General features: G+C 39.3%; 1 protein-coding gene across 1 annotated transcript in view; it reads right to left on the bottom strand.

Annotated features, from left to right (window-relative positions):
* PRKG1 (protein kinase cGMP-dependent 1) overlaps positions 1-19,868 on the bottom strand; it is an 833,788-nt gene that overhangs the window by 747,150 nt on the left and 66,770 nt on the right. The window lies entirely within an intron of this gene.

The raw sequence follows: 19,868 nt of genomic DNA, 5'->3' as shown, positions 1-19,868 counted from the left end.
CATTAGTGTTATGTAAGCCTTTTTGGAGTCCTCCAATGACAGGAAACTGAGAAGGTGGCAACCAACACAAGTACGAAATGATGACATCATTTTGCGTTGGTTACAGGAGACCAAAGTGCAAGTGCAGTCACATGCTATGTCCTAACAACTGCTACTGGTAAGAAAAGAATACACACACACACACTTTGATTCAGATTCTTGTTTTTTTTTTCTGTTTGCCATCCCTCCTCTGCCAAAAGGGCCACAGGCCAGCAGTGTCTTTTCAGTCAGGCAGCAATATGACTCAGACTTGACCTACGTAACAGCACAATAAGCTTGACAGCTATTTCCTTTATGTGTGACAGAAAGACCAAAGACCGAAGTCTTGATTCATAATATTTAAGGAAGCTTTTCCTTGTATTAACTCCTGTTTTGGGACCTCTTTATTAAGACAGCTTTCATTTTCTGACATTTCTCAAGTGATGCTTCCCCCCACCCCCCTCCGACAAAAAAACCTCTTTTCCATTACAAAAATTAACATGTATAGTTTGAGTAAAATCAAGATATTCCTAGAACACAGGTTTTTGGAAGGACAAAAAAAGCCTTGAATCTTGGCAATTGATGGACATTTTTCCTCATAACAATTCACTCATCAGCTACATTATTTAATGGCTTGTGAAGATCAAAGGTTTCCAATTAATGCTGTGGTGTGCAGATGGAGAGCTACTTGACTCCAGAAAGATTTATAAACACTCTCCACCACAAAATCAAACCAATTCAACCTTCCAGTTCCAGAGACAAAGTACTATGGGGCTACAATTCTATGGAAAGTGGTGTATATATAGCAACTTAACATTGTTTGCCAGACAGCTGCCTGTCTATTCAGATACACTCAAAAAGAAATAGATCTTATAAAAGTAAAAATCTATGCTTTGTGCTCATCAAGCAACATCTAATCTCTCCTTCCCCACACCTGATGCTCAAACACTGAACAATAATTGCTGTCATAATACTTCTCAACAAAACTCACAAAATCAAAGGTATTTGTTGAAAGGGGCATATGTTATCTCATTACTCTATCTCCCCCTCCAGAATAATCATGAACTGATTAATTAAAACATCATGAAAACCACATTTTCTGTTGAGGAGTCTCCTGAATATTAATTAACAAAAAAGCCAACAACATTATTTTCAATCAATAATCCCATAAGAGTTATAGAAGGTCACAACTGTTATGATATATGAAAGATCATATACCCATCTGGTGCTCTGTAATAGCTAATTGACAGCTCTGGGTATAAAAACTTGCACGCATAGAACTCAATCCAATCCATAATTCTCATGCAATTAATGACCCATGGGATGCTGAAGTTTTAATTTTCAGAGAGGGCAAAAGTGATCATATGTATAACAAAGAGGAAGGTAAAATGGCTCGGATTATTTAAAAAGGCTGGCTTATGGAGAGTCATGGAAGGAACATCTCCTACATCCTTTCTCCTCCATAGCTTCCCAAACCCCTTAAAATCTTTTGCAGTGGGACAGAACCCCATTGCAAAATTTGGGTGGGGGCATGTGGAATTGATCAGTGAGGAGAATTACTCAAAATTGGGAAAGACCACACAATTATGAATGATTTCCCCTTTAACAAGCAGATGTGTACACTTGTAGAGTCAATGCAAAGCTGGCCTTGGCATGAGAGAACATGAAGTCTTGTGGCTGTTGTGCAAACTCTACCATGTACACACATTCATTGAAGGGCATGATTTCACTAAAGGTCACTTGGTCTTTTTCTCAGAAGTTTAGCAGTTGTCACTTGTTGACTTATTTCCTGGTGCCTGCCTGTGTTCTGCACTGGCAAGAGTAGAACACCTGTAGCAACTGCTAGTGATGCTAAAAACATCCTTGTCCCTGCAACAAGCACACTTTCCATATATTTTCGCAGACTTCTGAGACAGTTCGCAAACAGATAGACAGATGGACAGGTGCAAAGGCACATAGATGGACAGAAGGACTGAGCACTAGTAGTTGACTGAAGACCTTTTACGACTACTGCATCATGGATTTCCCCCCCCCTCCCAATTAGGGGAATTCAATTATCAAGATTAATGCCACATTTGCAATTGTATGGGAATGAATCTTGTATTTATCATGTCTGGGAAATAAATGCTTTGCGATATCTATATCTTTGGTATCTGTAAATTAATATCCACTATGCTTCCGCCATCTCTGCTTTCAGAGATACGTAATGTGTATATGCATGTGTATATGTGAGGGGACACAAATGCAGAGATCTGAAGCTTTTGTATTAAATATTTCCTTCAACATCCTCACCTATGTTGCTGAAGACTTGTAATATTTAGAAACTGCTGCTTAGTAAAATCTGTGGAGGCATCTGAGATTCACTTCAAATTCACTGCAGATTCTTCTTTTAAGAACAAAAAAATCAGGAAAAACTGTTTAGAGACAGCACCATATGAATGCACAATTGCTCATAGCCTATTCCTGGGCAAGCTACCTGTCCAGGACAGTTATTCTGCTACAGGGAAGATTTCCAATACTGTATGTAAAAACAGATGGCTTGCAAAGATGGTGGGGAGTGGAGAAGAGAGAGGGAGACCAAAACTATGCTAACAATAGGCAATAAAGACACCTGCTGCAGTAACTAAAAATAATGATGCACTGCTCTATAATTGGTATTATACTTAGCTTTTTATATCTCATTAGATCCATAACAGCAAAAATGAAGAGTACATCATGCAATTTGAAACTGAGACATTACTGAATTAGCAAATAAAATTATACATTCATCTTTATACATTCAGTTCTGCTTCTACTCCTCAATTTGTTACTGTGAAAAAAGAACAATAACAAACAATGACAATCTTTGTTTTTATCTAGCCATCGCACCTCCTAAATTAGTCATCTCAAAGGGCAGAAAAACCAACTGTTCTCTCTGCATTGGTGAGTAAGAAAGGCCATGTTTCAGCCTAGATGAGTTTGCAAGGTAGCAAGAGAACAGGGGTGCAGCTAACCACAGAAAAGCAAAAACACCTCTCATGCAAGCAGTTTGACAGAACATTGCTTAATATGTTGTGTAACACAAAGGTATAGAGAAACTGGCAACATTTTGCTGAAATTTTGAAACAATAATTTTTGCAAAGATGAAGAAGGATTCATGGTTATAACGCCCCATTTGTTGGATGTGGCATTTTGCTTTTGTTATTTCAGGTACAAAGCCCAATTGCAAGGGGGGAAAGCTGAAAAAAATGAAATCATGATTCAGTCAAAATTACAGAATTATAACAGGTGAGCTTGTTTTGTTTAACTTTTATACTGCCCCACTTACTACTCTGGGCAGTTAACACTTTGCTTCAATCTCTGCCATTCAATCCGTGTATGAGGGTTGTGTCCATATTTATTTATTATTATTAAGAACTGCTAGACAGTGCAGTGGTTCAGATACCCAGCTGCAGAGCCATAGGTTGAGAATTTGATTCCTCACTGTGCCTCCTTGACAAGGGCCAAACTTGATTATCCTAGATCCCTTCCAACTCTACAGTTCTAAGATGATGATGATGATGATTGTTGTTGCTGTTATGCTACAGTGCAGCCTTTCTATACACCCATGGAACCTGAAACAATCTTATTATCTATTGCATAAATCCTGACCGGAACAGGAATTAATCTTTCTCTCTAGGTTTGGCCTTATTCCTAGTAAAGCATCATCTGGGCCAAAACATAGTGCAATACTGTACTAGAAAGCCACGAGTCCTTCATTAGCCATTCTGCCCTGGTTGGCAACACAGGATGTTTCAAATGTGCCAGAGATATTCCTAGCCACATGTCACCATATGATCCTGCCAAGAAAAAGAGTCCTTCCTTTGAAGATGATAGTCCAAAGCTAATGTCATTAAGATCTTTATCCATGTTTGTATGCAGTATAATATTCATGCTGAGGAACTGCTCTGTATAAATCTCTCTGTTCTCCTTTCAACCTTCAAATAAATATTGTACAGATATACAATTTAGAGCAAAATCCTAATAATATGATCCATGTGCTACTGCTAAAGCATCACATGTGCCCAAATCATCAGGGGATTGGACATTTCACTTATATAACATTAAACAATGTACTGGCAATGCAAATTCTGCCCTAAAAAGACAAATATAGATGATCAATAGTGTTGCAACTGACATTTGTAGATCAGTGTAAAAGAGACAGACATCAATATGCTGCAATAAGCCGGGAGCATTTCTGTTAGCTTAACTCAGATTGCTGAGATGAAAGAAATTTTAGAGACAGGTACTGATTTTCACACTGGAGATAATTAAGCCAGACAATGAAGTTCATGCATTCAGAGGCCTCATGAGTTACTGAGCATAGCATGTTTTGAAATGCTTTTACTAGGTTATTTCATTTTGAAAATTAGCTTTAAACACTATTACATGGGGGGGGGGGGGGAACAAGACTGCTTTATTCTAGCTCACAAGAATCCCCTGTTGGTCTGTTCTGGGAGACCTACAAGCATAAGCCAGCAGATTGTGTAATATGACTTAGAACAGAAAATTGGGTGCACTCCAAACAGTGTTGCTAAACTGCCCCCCCCATCATCCTAAACAACTGTCTATGCTCACTGGGCCTTACTTACCAGAGTTCAACATGTAATCTGGACACAGTTCTCTCTAATGGCAGCTAGTTGTCTGAACAGAAGAGTGGGCTGAAGTGATGGCCCCCACTCAGACCATGCCCCGAATGGACTTCCACATCTCTTCCTTAGAATACTCGAGCTAGGCATAGTTGGGAAGGGGTTAATCAAGGATCAACAGGGAGTTGGAACATTGGAAACTGGTTCTCAAAAGGAAGAGGCCTTTCTTGTCTTTCTGCGTTCCAGTGCTACTGAGATCTCACAAGAGAGAGCAGCCAGAGGCAAGAGTGAGCAGTTTTGGCACATACAGCAACCTATTGTACCCCTTCTTCAAAGCACGACTGCACCCCTCCTGCTGCTGGAGCACCAAAACTCAGTGCTCCCTTGTCTCATCAGTTACACTTCTTCGCCCCATCAGTATTCTATTGCATAATGAAGGGCTCTTCCAAATGGAGGGAAAGTTCCATGCTTCTCTTCCCTTCCCCTCCCCATTTGTCCCTGTTCTTTGTGAAAGAGTACAAGACTTGCAAGGTTTGGTATTGAGACTGTAAACTAAAGCATCTTGAAGGGGGGGGGAATCAAACCAAAACCCAAACGGAAAAGGGAAGGGAGAAAGAAGAGGGAGGGAGAGGGAAGGGGGCAGGCAAGAGTGAGGAGAAAAAGTAAGGCAGCAGAAAAGCCAGAGGGGCAGGAACTGCAGTAGCAGCTTGCTCCTCAACACAAGCTCACCCTCGGGCTGAGCACTGTGCATTCTCTGCCAGAGATGATGTCGGTGTGCCTGGCTAAGGAGGAGTGTGGGAAAATGGGACAAGTTGTCTGCTTGGACTCCCAGCATGGACAGGTAGCACAGAGGAAGAACAGTCTAATGGCTGGACTTCTTAAAAAGCAATCTGCTGTCATATGGAACAAAACTAAACTAAACAAACCATACCTTCAGGAGGAGACAAAATGGCTTCCAATGCCATGGATTCTGTCACTAGAAAAATGAAAGCAAAACCAAACCAATGTGCATCATTTGGAGGGCAGGAAAAATACTGATACCATTAGTGATGAACCAGGTGCTTTTCAAAGAACAAATGCTCCATCTTCAAGTTTCCTCTGTAGTTTATGTAAACGAGTTCTCTGAGTTGTTTATCTTGGACTTCACTCTTAATATATGCTGCATCTGAACTAAACCCACAGTCTCAATAACAAACGTGAACTTTCAGGCTGCCAGACAGGAATTTATCCTCTGCACCATCTTCAAGCCCTAATTCTAAGATCATGTAGCAGGGCGAAATCCCAGTCTCACAGGGAAGTTTCTTGGCAGCCTCAGCCGAAGATATTTTGCTGCCTGAGAAGCAGTAGAAAATGGCAACCCCTCACAAGCTAAGATAGGATTTGAAGTCAGTTTCCGTATTGGTACAAGAGGTAGAAAAGCCCTCAATCATATCTCCTTTTCTCAGTAAAAATACAAGTAACAATATCTTTGTTATTTCATTATCCTTTATCTAAAATCTATCGCCCGAGGCAGCCGTTTCAGTGTCCTTGGCCACAGCAGAGCTTCCTAGTTGTACTGAGGCATCTGAGATCAGGCTTGCTGTCTGCTTTGAGCAACAACGATGAATTTGTTGCTGAAGATAATCTTCGTATCCTAACTTGGCTTTTCCTCTTACGCTTGGTTTTGCTTTTTGGCCCAGAACATGAAGATGGTGGTGACAGTTCTTCAGAGACATATACAGCTTGTTCTTGGGATAATGTACTGTGACAAGGTCCGTCTTCGGCCGGGGGGGGGGTTGAGTAGTGAAGGCGGGAAAAAGACAGGGAGGAGAGTCCATTTCTTCCAAAGTAACAACTTTATTTGAATGTACACTTAACTCAACAGGATCAAACGGATCCTTCAACACTTCATCAGTTAACACAGTATATCTCTTTGCCTTTACGATGGCCGGGTTCAACTCTTCCCTTACCAAGGGGCCGGGCCGAACCGTTCGCAATCCGTTAATGGTTGTAGTGGGGCACTCCGCACGGCAGATATGGTCCCACAACAGGGATGTCGGGCCCAATCCCCCTCTGGAGGCTTCTGTTGAAACTCTGGGCCCGGGCGGATAATTCTCCGGCCCCCACCAGGGTAGCTCACCGGGAAAACTGAGACCCTCCATTCTAGGGGCTCATATGCACAACCGCGTCCGCTAGATAAAGAAGGCTCTGGCAGCAGTCCCCCACCTTTCTGTATATTAGGGAAGCCTTGGGCCAAGTCCGCCTGGCTCTTCACGTCCATTAACCAATCGGTCTGCACCCCTCTATTCATGCATCTGCCCAGCTCGCCTTCCCCAAACCAACTAAACTCCCACGCGTTTGCTCCTTCCCCTTTTACCTCCTCCCACATGATCAAGTCCAGTTCAGCTCCTCCCTCATCAACCACTTCTGTCGGTCTCCTTTGCAATTCTTCCTCGTGTTCTATCTCCACTAAGATCCCCTCAGCACAACCACTCTCTTCTTTCGGGTCTTTCTCTTCTGAGGACGGCACACTCTGACCAACACCTTCACATGTACATTTTAAGTGGTTCCATCCAGATTTCTAGGCATATTGCCCATAAGTTGTGGAACAGCGTTCTGTATCTAAAGGAGCTGGAACTGTCTGGCTAGCCCTGTGAGTTAGGTGGGACTAAGAGAGTATGTTCAAGGTCATCTAGTGAATGCTGTGCTCCAAGTCCTAGTCTAGCACTCTAGCCACTACCTTTAATCACTATCATGTTTCTCCAACACCCCCCCCATCATCATTAGGTTGCAGATTTGCAATATTAGTAGTGAATGCATACAATATAAATTGTAAGAATTAATGCAGCATGAATTCAGTAGCTGTTATTGCTATATTTTATTCTATTTCACTGCCAAGACAGTTTAGGGCAGCTTCAGTTTGTGTGTGTGTAAAACACTTATTTTGCTACTGAGACGGGTGCTCTAGGAATGCTTATTTCTCTTGACACAAAGGGAATAAGTCAAATCTTTATTAATCCACTTGATTCTTGCTTATTTATCCCTTCAACAATTCTTTCCTGCTTTATTTTATTCTGATTTTAGCTGTGCAAAATTGCATGTGTTTTAAAAACAACAACAAATTATTTTATTGTATCATTATGTTGGATTTAGTGTTCTAAGCTAGCTTGGATATTGTTTAAGCAGAAATAAACTGAGAAATATAAATTTTAATATACATGAATATTTATACATTTGTTTGCAATGGCCAACCCCCTTGAGCATTTTGTTCCTTTAAACAGCAGCTTTCTAACATCACCCTTTGATAGTATGTTAGCTGATCTCATGCATAAATATGGATTATAACACAGCTGAGTAAAATATATCAAATGTATTTGCACACTAGCTTTCAACTTACCACTGTGGCATTGTTTACTTTCAAGGCATTATTTACTATGGCAGCTAAGATCAAACATCTGCATGCTACGTAACTCATCTCCAAACACTAGAAATGCCATCTTCCATTTTTGGAAGCCTATTCTCACAAAGTGCAGTGGAAATATATGTGCTGCTGCTCTAAGATGATACAATAAAATAGTTCAGAATAACAGTTTAACCCCCCCCCCCAAAATGCCACAACAGTAAGGCAATTAGGAAGTGGGAAGATATTAATGGATACCTTAGTCATTTTTCTTATTTATAAACTCATTTTATATTTTACTGGGGGGTGCCCCTTTTGGCTTCCTGTACAAATAGTCTTAGCTGAGCTATCAACAACGAATGTCTGGAGTTCTGGCTACTTATATGATAGCCTTCGAAGGCTAGCAGCACATCTTATCTCCTGCTGCCAGTAATATACTACTGTACTTTGCTATAATTTAAAACCAACTTTGCCTAAGCATGACACAGGAAGTCTTCAGAAGAGCTGATTTGCACTGGAAAGTAGATTGGTTATAATTTCATATTATGTTAGGGAGATCAAAACTGCAATCTTTTATTTCAAAGTGTTCTGGGATGACAACATCAAAAAGAAAAATGTAAGCCTTTATATACAAGGCATCTGTGCTCTACTTGCTGTAACTGAGAAATGCATTGAATACTTGTCTCTTTCAAAATTCCAGTGCCTGGAAAGACACACATTTCAATTTAAGGAACAGGGTAGTCTAAGCACGTATTGCACCCAAAACTTTCTTTAAATGGACACCGCCAAGCTCATAAGCCAGTTACTCAACATCTATTCCTGGTTTCTTCTTAAATTCCAACAACCTAATTTAAAGCTATGGAGGTGTCTTTTTGTTACTGTTATTAAACAAGTGACACAGTAATCCTGCTGATCTATGGCAAACAACGACTGTTACACAGAAATCCCAATACATCTTCTGTCCATCCTGGTATATGCAGTCAACCACCTGACTTCATGATATTGTATCTCTCTGTGACATCACAGCAGCTAAGCCAATGTTTTATTCCTGACTTTGCCATGGTGCTGGACTAAGAATAGCAGATGAATTGCTGTTGCTAGGCAACTGTCTCTGCTGTTTGAGAACAAAAATGGGTAAAGATAATTCAGGGCCACAACACCCACATGTACAGGGCTGCTGCTGGTGTTTGTCACAGAATTACTCTCTTTGACTAAGTTAAATCACTACACAGGAATAACAAAAATGGAATTGAAGGCCCCTACCATGGGAGACCTCCATGTCTTTATTAATCACATCTTTGCAAAAGATATGTGTCCCGCTCTCCCAATTCCCCCTTGCATCATCATCATCATCATCATCATCATCATCATCATCATCATCATCATCATCATCATCATCATCATCATCATCATCATCATCATTATTATTATTATTATTATTATTATTATTATTATTATTATTATTATTATTATTATTATCATCATCATCATCATCATCATCATCATCATCAGTCACCACCACCACCACCATCATCATCATCATCACCACCACCATAAGTGGAAAATAGGAGATGTTGTAAAGATGACTTAAATGGCCAAATTGTTAACCTGGGTAGTTCTTAACGAAAATGTATCCTAAGTCTGCAGGTAATTCTGAGGTCACTCTTTACCCTAGAATGTAAAATTCTAAATTTGACAAGATACAAGCATAAAAAGTCTACATAGCTGCATCAAGACCCTCCTCTGTCTTGACATACACCACCTCCACCTTCACTTTCTTCTTAAGACAACAAAAAGTTGCAGAAAGTGGTTGCAATTAATATCAGTGAAAGGTTATTGTCTCTTGTTCGGTTACTACAAGATAATACAGTGCAAATAAAACTTTCTTTGAATGGATCCTTGACAGAATCAGTTCACATTAACAGAAGAATGAAACAAGGTTGTATTCTGGCCCCATTTTTTTAGTTTTTATATCAATGACATCATTAGGATATCTTCTCTCTCTCTCTCTCTCTCTCTCTCTCTCTCTCTCTGCTTTCAGTAAGGAACTTTACTGCTATGTTTTTGTTTCATGATGATGGTTTTGATTTGTCTTAACAGAATAGATTTTTGGGGAACACTAATTAGTTTGGTGTTTATCTGCAAAAAGGAAAAACAGTCTAAACTGAAGCCATGGTGTTTGAAAACAGACCTCAAATGAGCCCTAAACATATTTGTTTTGGAACCCATTGGCAGAGAGGGGGACTTGAGTTGTGAAACTCGCTGTCAAGTGTTACGTTGCACCAGTAACTTAACTAGGACTCAACTTGAGACTTTTTTTCAGTGACTCAGGACTCGGAACCCATCCACCCCTCCCTTCTTTTCTGGGGAAAGGAGCTTGTTTTTAATAGAGATTTGAACTTGGGACTCAGGAGTTGGTACCAAACTCTCAGGCTTCACTTGGGTTTCGGATCCAAATACTTGTCATCACTCCCGCCCATTGGCAATTTCAAATATTTAGAGCTGAATTCCGATATTAATCTTATACAGAAAAGAAACTGTTGTGTTATTAAACTGACTCCTAGTAAAACATGGTACAATATAGTTGTAAAACTGTAGTGTTCTTCCTTCTTTTTCTTTAACTCCAGAGACAGCCAGCTACTTAATTTTCATAACGTTCCTTATTTTATACCAGTCTACATTCTAACTCCCATCTTACAGGAGCTAAAGTCTGGAGTAAGAGAATTAACCTTTCAGAGATCCTTCAAAGTAAGGGCTCGACTACACATCATAACAACACACCTCTTTCTGCATTGGACACTGACATTTCAATTAGTAGCCATTCGCAGCCTTTCTCCTCCGCAAATCTGCCTAATCTGCTTTAAAGCCATCTGAGCTGCCAGCTACCATGGCATTTTTGTGGAAATGAATCTTCATTATGTGCCATGTGAAGAAGACCTTCATTTTGTTCCTTCTGTTATCTCCAAATATGCAGCTCGTATCACACAGATGGAATGGCATGTTTCCCACAGAAATGCAGTTTTCCTCACAGATCCCCATCCCGGACATGTGATTAAGCAAGAGTTCTATCAAATATGATGGAGCTCCTTTTTCACAGAGATCTTCTTGGAAGTACTAGCTCCCTTCCCTCATAGGATCACACATTTTGAAATTATAAAATGCACTAGTCTGTTGAAGATATCAAGCAAATCAGATTAACAGTGCTTCCTTATTTCTTTGCCTGAAACAGCTCTGAAGAAACATGCAAATCTGCAAAGCCAAAGTGCCATCTCTCACCAGCTACTACACACTGTATTATTAGTGGGTGTGTTGCTGATGTAGCACCAGGAAAGGACAGTGTTTGCAGAACCCTGTGGCTTTTCGTAAGGATAGGCTAACCAAATGGAGAATAGATTTACAATGGATTCCTGCTATTCAGATATAAAGTGCAAAATCCATGCCATTTTTCCTAAATACCAATGTTCTGCTATGAATCTAAAGTATTAAATGCTTGTTCAGACAGTGTATGTATTGTCAGCTTTCTAGTAAGTGGATGCCCTTTCCCCCTTTATTTAAGTAAAACACACAAAAAGTAAAGTCCCCTCTTTCCTTTCTCTTAGGTCTTTGTTTGTTTAGCATTGTATCTGTTTCCTTAAATGGTCTACAGCTTTAATGTGTATCTCATTCATTAGAATCTTTCTTTGTTAATGGGCTGGTCATGGTGGAAGAAATATCGGGTACTAGACTCTTAAGGTGCACTTCTGCCCTCTAGTGTCTAGTTTTGCATAAAAACATAATCCAATCCTGCTTTTAATTGTTCAATGAAATATTTGACAATTAAGGGAATAGGCATTTATTCTAGAAGTGCAATTCAACGCAAAAATCAAATGATTTATGACATTTATCTGACAATATTAATTTCCTATATATGTTTTTAGTGCTAATTACCTTTTAAGCTCAGTGGTTTAGGTATCTAGCTGCGGAACCTGAGGTTTGAGAGTTTGATTCCCTGTGGTACCTCCAGGGAGAAGAGGTAGCCTGGGTGGCCTTGGGAAAACTGCACAGTCCCTGAATACTACCAGAAGAAGGGAATGGTAAACCACTTCTGAGTACTCATTACCTAGAAAACCCTGGAAAGAGTCAACATAACTCAGAATTGACTTGACAGCATGTGAAAGTACCTTTGAAAGGCATGTTGCATATTTGCAAACAAGTTGCATTTCAGAACTGTATGGTTCATTAGGTTCCATACATGCACAAGATTGAAACCATAGCTCTCACGTTGCCTCTCTTAACCACACCTGATTTCCTCACTGAGACATTCCTCCACCTTTATAACTTCTAGATCAGTTCCTGGTCCTCTGTTTTTCCTGAAGTGTTCTGTAGCTTTAATAATTCAGAGATTACGTTGCTAACTGAATTTTTCACAATATGTGAAGTTTTCCATTCTGATTACAAAGAATCTGATCTCTAAACAACAGCTTCAGAGAACCCACAGATTTTGAAACAGGCAAGGATAAAGAACATGTGATTTCCAAAAAAGTAATTTGTAAACTTTGTTGGCAAATTCCATGTTAAAAAACCAGCATAGCTGCTGCTTATTTTTTTCTATGGTTGACAAACTATATTTTACACAAAGGGTTCACATGATTTGGGGATTCTGGACACTGCCTAGCCGTTTTGTTGCTTTTCAGGGAGGCTTTCCACTCCGACCCCAGTTGAGTTGAGGTGATTTTGCATCTCCATCCAGTTACTGTTATTTTTATTTTCAAGATTTATCTTTTGCTTAATTTCGTCAGTGCTCTGCTGTCTTATGTCTTTGAGTGGTTAGCTTGTTACATGGTTTTTATTATATTATTTTATTATGATTGTATATTTTAAATAAATAAATAAACAGTAGTAATTGTGTAGTAATATAAATCATTTTAAGGAGGTCACTTCACAAGCCATTCTTCAATAGGTTTCACAGCTATTACTAAGACTGAAAGTTTGCACTCCAGTGTGATAAATGGAATTTCCCTAAGTCATTACCAAATATTAGAAGTCCAGAACCCATTCCGTATTATGAAATGTTTAAACCTAATTTATGGTATAGTAAGGATGCTTCAACATAATAAAGGTTGCATTGGTTTAGAACAATGTAATAACCTACTGGGACTGAATTTTCTATTATCAACTTTCCAAATAACTGTATGTGTTTGGTGTTGTGATGGATTGGCATTTTCCTAATTTCCTCTCTTTGGAAATCCAGGAACTCCATTATTCCCCACTTTAAAACAGGGAATTCTGTGCTGTACCACCATTAAGGAATGCTTGAGGACTTCCCTTTTTTTCACTATCATGCAGGACTTCCCTTTTTTCACTATCATGCACTGTTGAATTACATACACTAATTTAATTAATGCACCTTGTAACAGTCTGGGCTACATCTAAGTTTTGTCCAAACCCATTGAAATCATTGGGACTTATGCTAGTTGTATTCATTTTAATGGTTTTACTTTATTTGGGACTGAGATTGGACTTCGCCCTAGAAGATGATGCAGGATGGAAGAGTGAATTGATTAAAATAATTTTCTCTTAAAAGAATGAAAAAAAATTAAGAATGTTGCTTGCCCAGTTGGATCTAAGTGTACTCATTAAAGAGTGCTTGTAATCCAGCCACATTTAAGAGTGTTTACCATTGTGGAGAGATAGCTATGGTGAAGCAGCTGGCATACTCTACTGCACAAGTGCAGATGCTAACACATATTTTTAGCTGGTCTCCTCCAAAATAAAGTGATTTTGCAGAGGGCTGGCTATCAGCATCCAGCATGCCCTGGCAGCTTGCACCTATGGATTGGGTCAGCCTGTCTTTCCTCCCCGGTTCTCCTTGTTTCACCTGCTGCTTAGGTATGAACCACTCACTGTTTGAAGTTTCCTGCAGTGATGCTGTATCAGGAAATGTGATAGTGATGTATCTCAGGATATGATGGGAAATATTAAGAGAGTGAAGGCACCATAATTACCCACTAAATGGCTGCAGTGTTTTTGTCACCTGCTGTTACTGATATTGTTGATAATCTAGCCAAGGGAAAGTTGATGGTGGAACAGGACAGCCAGTATTAGGAAGCCAACAGATAACATTCTTTAATGGGTTTCCCACAATCTGGTGCCAATTCTGGTGCTATCCCTGGTATATAGAAAAATTGGGAGCATAGGAGGCAGATATCCCCAGCCATTAATGATGCAAAGAATGGCTTGTTAATTTTTTTCAAAAACAATTTGGTTATTTCCATGGACTGGCTGCCTAGCATGAATGTGTGAGGATTCAAAGAGTAGGGGATGATGGAGACACATGGACTGCCTCTATGCCTTATGACTTCACATGAGGTCCCCAGTGTTTTAAAGATTTCTATTTACAAATGATAAAAATACCACTTCAGATCTTGCTGCTCAGCATGGCAAAAGCTGAGGGCTGAGAGGATTGTATGCCTGCGTAAGACTGTCTGTTTCTTAGTGATCCCACATAAACCATTCTGGGATGAATGGTCTAAAGAATGTGATAAAATACTGTTTCTGTTGTTATTGGTGGTTGGTGTGGTGATGATGACGATAGTGGTAACATAATGAAAATAACTTGTTGAAAATGAAAGAAGCATCTCTGAAAATAATATGAAGCAGCCGCCATTTCACTAACATGTAAAGAATTAGTCCACAATCTGAATTTGGCTAGGATGAGGCTAGAGATCTTGGCACATAGTCAAGTCATCACTAAAGACCATGCCCTCTAAATTTCATTTTCATGTCATTCCCATTACCCTTCCTGCCTAATTTATTTAATAGAGATAGGAGGGATAGCCGAAAGCATTCCATCATGGCCGTGGATACCCCTGCACATGTGTGGTTCATTTCAGTTTCCCAGAAGTTACTGGGTATTATGTCTGCTGTTATGTCAGCTGCCCAAGATGTACTACAAATGCATGAGAGTATCCAAAGCCTGAGATTCTGTTGCAGCTTGAGGGAGTGAATGGAATGGATCTTCACTCAGAGCATCACTGATACCAGCAAAACAGAGGTGGGGAGACTACCCTGTGGAATAGAAAGGCCACAATGTGGATTTCACTTTCTGGAAAGGTCTAGATATAAAGAAAATCATCTCACACTTAACATCAAAAAAACTAAAGAACTCATAATTGATTTTAGGAGGAAGAGAAATGTACATTTACCACTGTACATAAACGGTGAGGAAGTGGAGAGAGTTGGTAGTTTTAAATTTCTGGGTACTTACATCTCAGAGGACCTCTCATGGACTATAAATGCCAACATGCTAATAAAGAAGGCACAGAAGAGGCTGTATTTCCTGAGAATGCTCGGGAAGTTAAATTTATCACAGCATTTACTTCTGTCCTACTATCGTAGCACCATTGAGAGTGTCCTAACCTATGGTATTCTGGCATGGTTTGGGAGTAGCTCTGTAGCGGACAAAAAAGCTCTACAGAGAACTATTAAAATTGCCCAGAATATCATCGGGCTCCAGCTACCAACCCTGGATGACATCTTCACATCCCGCTGTCTGAGGAAGTCACACAGCATCCTGAGAGACTCTTCCCATCCTGCTTATAACTTTTTTGAACTGTTCCCGTCTGGCAGAAGATATAGAACAATTAAGATTCGGACCACACGTTTTCTAAATAGTTTTTATCCTAGAGCTATAATTGCAATTAATAATGAGCTTAAAGACCACCAGTAGTGAATAATTAGTTGGACTGTGTTACTTGGCCTGAGGTGTAGATGTTTGTATTTTTAGTGGGGGACTTCTAGTGGGTGGGGAGTGTTTGGGGAATGTTATGTGTGTACATGTGTCTGGTCTCTGGGGTGTCTGTGAATTTCGTTGTATGGGTATACTGTGTATATACTTACAATGACAATAAATTATGTTGTTATTACATCTCTACTTGTTGATCCATTCCTGATGTCAGAAAACATGTGTTTTGAAGTGTAATTAACTCAGTTTGGATATATTTTTGCTTCATTCTAACACATTTAGACCAGAACAGCTCCTCTTCAAACCTTTCCTTAACACACTCAGGATTGTCTGCCTGTTTTCATCCTTTCAGGTCTTGTACCTGCGCTCCCTGATGCATTGTCTCATGTGCTCTCTTGATCTCCCACACACATAGAGCCAGAACGGAGGAGGTTATGGTTCATGCTACCAGAAATTCAGACAACCAATTTTTTAACAAAAGAACTGACACTGCATTGCCTGTGCAGTGGGCCAGTCACTGAACTATCGTCGTTTGGAATTATTGTCTTTTAATAGCAGGGTGAGAATACTGAAGCCAAACAATTTTTCAACTGTCAGAGCTGATTGTCTGTTTCAAATATTTCTTGTGAACCAGCCACAAGAAATATGACTTGCAAATCACTGTTCATAGAAACTATTTTAATCTGCAGAAACACTGTTATCTTGAAAGATTGTAATCCTGCCACCTTTAAGAGTGTTTCCCATTGTGGAGAGATAGCTATGGTGAAGCAGCCAGCATACTCTACTGCACAAGTGCATATGCTAACAAATATTTTTAGTTGGTCACCTCCAAAATAAATTGATTTTATTTTGGAGGTGACCAATGTCATCTTAGTTTTCACTCAATAGCTGGTTTAATAGCTGAAGAAAAGAACCAAGAGGTGGTGATATAAACACAATATACATAGAATCCTTAGATAGATAGATAGATAGATAGATAGATAGATAGATAGATAGATAGATAGATAGATAGATAGATAGATAGATAGATAGATAGATAGATAGATAGATAGATAGATAGATAGATAGATAGATAGATAGATAGATAGATAGATAGATATGTCTCACACCTACAGACGTACTCTTCAGGAATCCTGTATGGACATCAACAACTGTGCAGCTGTGCATTCTCTTCTTGGTATGTGCAAAATAACAAGCAGTTGGGGATATATATGGATATTCTCCCTGTACACACATACCTGATCCTTGTGATTTCTATTGCACTCTTTTTTTCTTTTTTCTTAGCAGAAACATTCTGCACAAATCTGTGGCCATCAGTGAATCTATCTTTTCTGCTATCTTTGTCACAGACTTCCTAGAATGTGTGCAGGTCTGCATGAGTTTTCTTCTTTGGCATATGTAAAAGACCTCCAGCTGGGAAAGACCAAACCAAATGAAAAACATTCCTAATCAATAAATGGTGAAAATGTTTGCCTTTATTGGTCAAAACAGAAAGAAGTGGAAGAAACGGAGGGAAGGCAAGAAAAAGGAATGTTTTTTTTTAATATTTAAGGAACAATACAATTGGACTTATTTCCACAGGAAAGCTTCAATAAAGTCACAACTCACCCAGTAATACTAAATACCAATTTATATTACTTCAGCAAAAGCAGTTTTCATGAAGGAAGTCTTTGGCCATTAATCATCTACAGATGCGAATGATAAATTACTGGAGTACCTAAGCCGTTGGTAAGCTGGTACTACCAGTGGAATTCTAAATTCACTAATTAAATAAGCACCTTTGCAATACTTCCCACATTAATGTACAAACAGGAGGGATGGCTGTGCTGAAGCGAAACAAATGCCAAAATACATATTAAAGTGACCCTTTTACTAGCCAATCAAAATTTCGCAAAAGCATGAATATGCAAGCTTTCAGGAGAACACTGTCTTCATGAAGCAGATGTAACAAGTGAGCAGAGGGGAAGGGGGGAAGAGAAGGTTGGATGTTGTCCACATGTCGTTATAGGACGGTAATGGGGTCGGCTGCAGACAAAGAGCTGGGTCTCATCAGCTGATAACAGTGTTTTGTCACAGCTGGAAACTCAAAAACTTTTCTCCTTTCATCTCTAACAATACAGCTTTGAGTTCAAAGAGAGGGCTTAACATTGTGTAAGATGAGAGTTATTCTCATGCGTCAAAGTCAAGAGTAGTTGAAACCTCACAATTGTAACTATCTCTCTAGTGGGGAATTTTCTCCTCTTTTTTTGTTATCGATTCTCCAAGCAAAATTTAGCAAGTAGCTTGATTTTGCCTCATACCAGTGGGTCTTTTACTCCTTAAACCACGTGCTGCTAATCTGTCAGGCCAGTGTCTTCAGTTTTTCTCTATTTGTATAATAATAGCAGCCTTCTGCAACATCCATGTCCACTTTGTTCCTGGCCCTCTGCAAACCTGCTGCATCAAAGCTCATAGGGCTATGACACTCAGAAAGCTAGACTGCAGATATTGTTAGTTAGAGCCCCATTTGCTAGACCCATGGCATCCACTGGATCACTGCCATCACAGTAAACCATGCAGGGCTTATCTTCCTGTTCTTCATGCATCTACTTAACTATCCTCACCTCATGGAGTCTGCATGTTGCAAAAAATAAAGTCTAACTGTAATAGGTGAAGAACTGAACATTGATCGTTCACATCCAGCATTTTGCCCACTGCACAGACTGGGAAAATCCCAAGGATCAAAATAAATCATAATAATTTAAATCCTACTGACTTCAGCAAAAGAGTAAAGCATGCCTGTATCTCTTGCAATGAAATGAATAAGACAACTTTTTAAAAAATTAGCATCGATTGCCTCATGCTCTTTGCTTGGAGTCTCTTCTGCTGGTATATTTTTGAAAATGACTAGTAGTCTCCACAAGAGAAAAATCTTGTAGAAAGAGAAAGAGAGTTTATTTTTGGTAATATCCACAAGTGAAAATTATTTCAGAAGGAAGACAAAATTAATTAAAGATTTCATTTTGAGTCTCACTTACATCTGAATTAAGGTTTAATCCATCGCACATGCAATCAGATTTCAATATTTCACCCATTTTCACAAAAATTTGGACATTTTTTCCACATTTCAAAATTTACACATTTTTGGCATGCATTTTTGAAGCCAGACACTCTTTTTTGGTACCTTTTGTGCAGATGTAGTATTTGCAGTATTTGCAGTAGACGCAGTAATTTTCCTAGCATTTTTCATCTGATTAAAGTGTCTTTGGGCATATTTCAAATAAATGTGTTTGGATTTTTTTAAAATACACATTTATGTGCACACTTTCAAATGTACACATTTTCATATGTTTTAATGAATGGCTTTGCAAATTTAGAAACCTATGGACTTCAACAGTAAACTATTCTCACTCATGTTTAGGTTCATTAAGGGCACATTGACATTCACGATGAAATACAAACTAAACAGAATTCTCATCCATCTCAATTTCCTGTTTATATGACTTCTGTATAAGGTGTTCAGAAATAGTAGAAACAATTGTCCTTGTCTAATACCAACAATGTTAGAGATAGGGTCATTTAAGACTCTCATTCATGCACACAAAAGTAATCTGAATGAAAAGTACACTTTTAAAAACAATGCATTAGATTGTTGAACCTGTATTTTAAAATTCGATTTCAACTTAGGCAATGATGTGGACTGCATCACCTTCATAAGAAAAGAGGAAAGAAGTGGAAACATATGTAGTCTCCTGCTAGCTGTGAATTTTATTGGTTAATTAAAGATATTTACACATTAGCACCCCTTCACAGATTGCTGCCTTGTTGTGGCGAGGGGGCTTGAGTAATTCAGAGAAGCTATGGGCTATGCCATGCAGGGACACCCAAGATGGACAGGTTATAGTGGAGAGTTCTGACCAAACGCGATCCACCTGGAGCAGGAACTGGCAAGCCAGTCCGGTATCCCTGCCAAGAAAACTCCATGGACAGAAAAAAAAAGGCTAAAAGATATGACACTGGAAGATGAGCCCCTCAGGTTGGAAGGCATCCAACATGCTATTGAGGAAGAGCGGACAACAAAGTCAAGTAGCTCCATAACTAATGATGTAGTTGGGTCAAAGCCGAAAGGACGCTCAGCTGCGGACACGCCTGGAAGTGAAAG

This window comes from Pogona vitticeps, chromosome 3, assembly GCF_051106095.1.
Source record: "Pogona vitticeps strain Pit_001003342236 chromosome 3, PviZW2.1, whole genome shotgun sequence".
Classification (NCBI taxonomy): Eukaryota; Metazoa; Chordata; class Lepidosauria; order Squamata; family Agamidae; genus Pogona; species Pogona vitticeps.
Note: the sequence above shows the minus strand (reverse complement) of the source record. Positions and strands in the feature narration are given on the sequence as shown.